The following is a 6,239-nucleotide window of genomic DNA, read 5'->3' as shown; positions in this document are numbered from 1 at the left end:
TCATTTCTTATTTTTAATAAGTTTTTTATATAAATAATATTAAATGAATAATACCATTAATTACAGTAAAGTAATTAATATTCGTACCATAGTACGAAATGTGAAAAAAAAAATTCAAATATATCTATCGAATTAATATATCGAAAATATATCGCTCTACTTATTGAGAACGCAGTTTTCAATTAGTAGAGTTGACGAGTCGACCTAACCAAGCCGAATCATGTTTTTTTTCCCTGTTTTATACATTACGAATCGAAAAGATATCTGTAATAGTCATTGACTAGATGAACTTCGTATTACTTCCCCTTATATAAACCTTCCCTGGACTTCCTACAAACATTTCAAGACTAAAATCAGTCGAATCGGCAGATCTCGAGTTTTAGCGAGTCTAACAACATTTAAATTAATTTTTGTTTAATATATTTGGAAGATTTTTAACCGACTTTCAAAAGAGGAGTTTGTTTAATATATCACACAAGTAGAGCGAATTAACGAACCGAAATAAAAGTGGTGAAGTTGTTCTTGTGTTGATGTAACGCACTGGACAAGCGCGAAATAACGTGTGCTTAGCAGTTCCGCACAAAATAAATTCATAATAAGAGACTTAAATTTTATTAAAATTGATGATGTGAGTGGATGGAGTGGGTAGCTAAAAATTTAAAAATATTCATATTTCTGATAAGGTTTTGGGACCGAGGATGATTTGAAATAAATAAGATGGAAAGGGGATAAACATTTTATAATGATCCATAGTAAAATTTGCACTGTCAAACAAAATTGCTCCTAATATGCCGACTGGTGAGTGGTGACATAAGGAAGAAACTAGCATCTTACTCGAAAATCTCTACATATTATTATAAGCTTTTATAATAATTTTTTAACAGCTTTAAATACGATTTGCCATTATTTTTCTAAGTTCTGGCTCATCTCTCCTAGAATAAACATTTTAAACATATTTTAACTAAGTGTTAAATCTAAGCCGCTGACATATTATATTATATTATCCTAAGATCCGACCGTAAAATCCTGCATGAATCGTTTTTTTCGATCAAATATATTTTAAAATAATCTTTTGAACGTATAGAATGGATTAACCCTCGTTAAAAAGTTGAAGGTATAATTTGTCTGAGGAACCCTAAAACATGTGGATTGCGAAAAACTCGGCATGCGTTTTTGATTGATGCTCAGTATTAATTACTGCATATTTTATGTCGAGTGTAATTTAATCGTTAGGCTTCACTGACTTGACGTGACATAGGCAACTATTGACCTCTGGTTTTAGGCTACTATTAGGTACTCTACATTAGGAGATTACATTACATAATATACATTTTACGTGGGAGAGCCATGCTTCGGCACAAATGGGCCGGCTCGATCGGATAAATACCACGTTCTCACAGAAAACCGGCGTGAAACAGCGCTTGCGCTGTGTTTCGCCGAGTGAGTGAGTTTACCGGAGGCCCAATCCCCTAACCCCTACGATATTCTCTTCCCTACCCTCAACTATTCCCTTCCCTTCCCTACCCTCCCCTATTACCCTATTCCCTCTTAAAAGGCCGGCAACGCACTTGCAGCTCTTCTGATGCTGCGAGTGTCCATGGGCGACGGAAGTTGCTTTCCATCAGGTGACCCGTTTGCTCGTTTGCCCCCTTATTTCATAATAAAAAAATAAAAAAAAAATAGGAAAGATAAGCACTGAAATGGACGATGGATTTTCTTAGGTTTGCATTAAATTAAAGTTGAGTTATCATTAAGTGTCTTTAAGTGCGGCTATAGTATCATAAAATGTTCCAATTAGTACTGATTTTTGTCGTATTAGCCATTAGGTGAGTCAGTGCTAAGGTTAAACAAACTAATGATTTCTAAGTAGGTACTGGCTTTCTTTGCGATGAAGGTCGTGTGACCACAGTGAATCATGGTGTTTATAACTTGGCTGGTCATTACAACTTGACGAAACATTTTTTATATAAAATAAGGGGGTAAACGAGAAAACTAGTCACCTGATGGAAACAACTACCATCGCCCATGGACACTCGCAACATTAAAACAGCTGCAGGTGCGTTGCCTATCAATTCAATTCGTCAATTTTACTAGTCAAGTGGAAATGAATATTTTGAGGTTGTATATATTTTGTGGTTTGAGGTTTGAGGTGTAAGCCATGATTAGGAATAATGGGAAGACGTGTCAAAACAATCGATCTAGCGAGAGTCCAACTCACGCACAACGACACTGAAGTCAGTGACAATTAATTATGATTAAACTTAATGAAGAGTTTGACAGATGTATGGGGCTTTTTTTATGAAAGAACGGGGCAAACGAGCAAACGGGTCACCTGATGGTAAGCAACTTCCGTCGCCCATGGACACTCGCGGCATCAGAAGAGCTGCAGATGCGTTGCCGGCCTTTTAAGAGGGAATAGGGTAATAGGGAAGGGTAGGGATGGGAAGAGAAGGGAACAGGGGAGGATAGGGAAGGGAATTGGGCCTCCGGTAAACTCACTCACTCGGCGAAACACAGCGCAAGCGCTGTTTCACGCCGGTTTTCTGTGAGAACGTGGTATTTCTCCGGTCGAGCCGGCCCATTCGTGCCGAAGCATGGCTCTCCGACGTATAATGCTTATGTCTAAATCATAATTTAATTACAGTAAAGTAATTAATATTCATCTCTGAGTGGGGCAGTCAGTGTTCCTTACAATTATTTATTCAAATTGCGGAATAAAATGTGCAAAATAACATTTTTTAATAGGGTGCAATTTTTACCTTTTAGGTATGATGCTCAAAAATGAACTGAAAATCGCATTGATCATTAAATTCTATTATCTTAAAGCGAGCAATGTAACTGATGCCTAGGTTTAGAAAGCTAGGCCTTTGAACTTAGGTCGAGAAAGCCGCTAAGACCCGCCTAACGACTAACCTAGACGTTAACATCCCCAGGTCCTCACTAGTGTGAACCGTCGATTGATATTAATAGTTATCTTATATCTTTAAACGAGCAATTCTTGTATATATATAATTGGAATCTCGGAATCGGCTCCAACGATTTTCATGAAATTTAGTATATAGGGGGTTTCGGGGGCGATAAATCGATCTAGCTAGGAATCATTTTTAGAAAATGACATTCTATTCGTGTTTTATCGAATACCGAGCAAAGCTCGGTCAAATACCTAGTTATTATTAACTAGCTGTAGATGATCTAAATTAGGAATTTTACAGAAACCGTACGTTTTCCCATAAAAAATATTTCCCCCGTTTTTCCCACATTTTCCTGAGTTTCTTCGGTCGTATTAGTCTTAGCGTGATAATATAATATAGCCTATAGTCTTACTCGATAAATGATCTATCTAACATTGAGATAAGTTTTTAAATCGGACCTGTAGTTCCTGAGATTGACGCGTTCAAGCAAACATACTCTTCAGGTTTATAATATTAGGTAGGTATAGATTTTTTTTAATTACCTATCGCTTGACAAACTCGAGTCTCGATCTAAAAGACTATGAAATGGTATAATACGGTAGTGATGATGATGATGATGAATGTAATTTGCACAGTAGCATACGCTTTCTGTTCTTAAAACAACGCCGAAACTCCCAAACTTGTATCTAAAAAGAATCAGGAGTTCTCTCAGCACCTTCCGAACCACGGTATACCAGGTATATCTCGGTGCAAAATCTTACTTTTTGGTAGCATAATATGATTAGAATACTTCTCACGAAACCGAAGTCACCACACGTTTCCCTATAAGTTTTGAGGAGTTCCCTCGATTACTTATGGATCCTTCATCAGATCACCACTTTTGTGAATATAATACCAAATTTTTCTTAATAGAAAAATTTTGACAATCGGTTAACAAACGGCGGAGTAATCGTTGAATATAAGAAAACGAACATAACACCTCCCCCATTTTGAAAATCGGTTAAAATTGTAGCCTATGTGTTAATCTGATGTATAAGCTATATTATTGTAAAGTTTCATTAAAATCCGTTCAGTAGTTTTTGCGTGAAAGAGTAACAAACAACCATACATCTACACATCCACACATCCATACATCCAAACAAACTTTCGCCTTTATAATATTAGTATTAAGTATATAGTATTATAATATTAGTAGGATTGAGCTTTTCACTGCAGTGGCAAAGGCTGTTTCTTTCTTCGGAAGATCTAGCCGGTGCAGGCAGGGATTTAGAAAACTATTTTCGAAATGTAAGAACTAAACTGATAGAGTAAATCCTTAATCCTTAACAAATTATGAGATAGTAGGTTCACACGGCACAATTCTGCACGTTATTTTGCAGTATACCGTCAAATCGTGCAGTACAATGTTTATCGACGTGTAAATGGTTCTTTATACATTGTGTGCACCATTTTTTATTCGATAAGACGTATACTGCAAAAAAAAAAAAACGTGCAGGAAACGTGCTGCATTGTGCCGTGTGAACATGGCCTCCATCCTTAAAAAATATGACGTTTGTTGAACAAATGACATTATTTTTGTGGGTTGTGTTTGAGTCCAGCAGAGGAAACCAAGGAAACGACTAATCATAAGGGCGAAAGTTTAGTTTCTATGACAAGGTGTATCAGTACCTAATGACTGAGTGTGTATGAATTGTGAATGTAGAGTTTTGAATGGTTTTTGACCGACTTCCAAAAAGGAGGAGGTAATATGTTCGGCTGTATGTATTTTTTTTTTAATTTCATTCGCCACTAGAGCATATTTGACTCACAAAAAGCGCCGCTGGACTCGTGATTTTAAAAACTGATAATAAGAATTTTCCGACACTTTCCTACATACCACCTACCAGCTGCTTAGAGCTATGTAGCAAAAAGCGTCTTTGTCGTGTCAAACAGCTGTCATTATAATTCTCTGTCTGTCTGTCTATTACCTCTTCATGCCACCCACTCACACCGATGAACAGTTTATGCTAAAATTTGGTTTGGAGATAGTTTCACTCCCGGGAAAGGACATAGTATAGTGTACTTTTTATGCCGGAAAATTGTACGGTTCCCGCGCGATAAAGGAATTTCTGCGCAGTAGAGTTGCGTCCGTCATCTAGATAAGTATGTTATATTTGAGGCGAACATCATCATAATTCATACTTGGTGTTTTCTTCATATAGGAATGCAGTTATTGAACACAAATACAACTTCAATTCTAATTACCTTGCGCTATCGATAATAACCGGCTAAATTAAGACGTTAGCTGTCCGTAATGAAGATAAATTAATATATTGACATATATTAACCTAAATAACTGAATCGCAATGTCTGCACTTCGTCAGAACCTTATGCTGACCACATAGGAACTATAATATTAAACTTAGAGGCAAGATATCTATGGATGGAGTGTAGAGATGAAGTCTGTAGGCCGATGTCCGTGGGATGTGTGTGGGACTGTACTAATTATTGCTTCATTTAGTGGCGGACCAAACTAGTGCCGTAATCCTGCATCGCACTATCGAAGTTTTCTAAATGCGGCATAATATTATAGTACAGTTATAGGCCGGTGTTATATTCTCTACCGAAATATTCCTTTCATTGAAAAAAGCGTCCGTGTGAATTGGCCCTAAACGTTAATTTAAAGTGATTATTATCTTATCCCGACACTTAATTTTTTGTGACATGGTTTATATGACAATCATTACAATTTAATGGCGGTTAGTGTGATATCTGGTTTGATGAACCCCAGGGGCTCAACGCCAATATCAAATCATTATTAAAGCTATTGTTTCCGAAACTTAGATCTATTGTTAAAATGATACTTAGTTCACAGACAAAACGTGTGATTCGGGACGATTTCTTGCGATATATTTTTCAGCAAAATATGTTTAGCGGTTTGGGCGTGAAGACTTGAAGAGGTAACAAACAGACAGGCAGGTAGATACATTCACATTTATAGTATTAGTATGGATTTAGATTCTAATAGAAAATCTATAATTAGTTGAACTTGTTAAGTTTATTATCCTTTGACCAGATCTGGGTACAAAGGGGGGGGGTATCTCTTCCTCTACTATGCACCGACGGTCTACACTCTCGTCGTCTTACGAATTATCGATTAGGTCAACCCGCGACGCGACGCGAGTTTCACATTTTTGTTTATCCCAAAAAGAGCACAAAAGTAGAGAAGCCGAACCGCTAAAGATGAGACGCCTAGCCGCTGAAGAAGAGAAGTCTAGTCGCTGAAGAAGGGAAGCCTAGCCGCTAAATATGAGAAGCCTAGCCGCTGAAGAAGAGAAGTCTAGTCGC

Source organism: Aricia agestis, chromosome 12, assembly GCF_905147365.1.
Source record: "Aricia agestis chromosome 12, ilAriAges1.1, whole genome shotgun sequence".
Taxonomy (NCBI): Eukaryota; Metazoa; Arthropoda; class Insecta; order Lepidoptera; family Lycaenidae; genus Aricia; species Aricia agestis.
The sequence above is the reverse complement of the archived record's forward strand: the minus strand, read 5'-3'. Positions refer to the sequence as shown.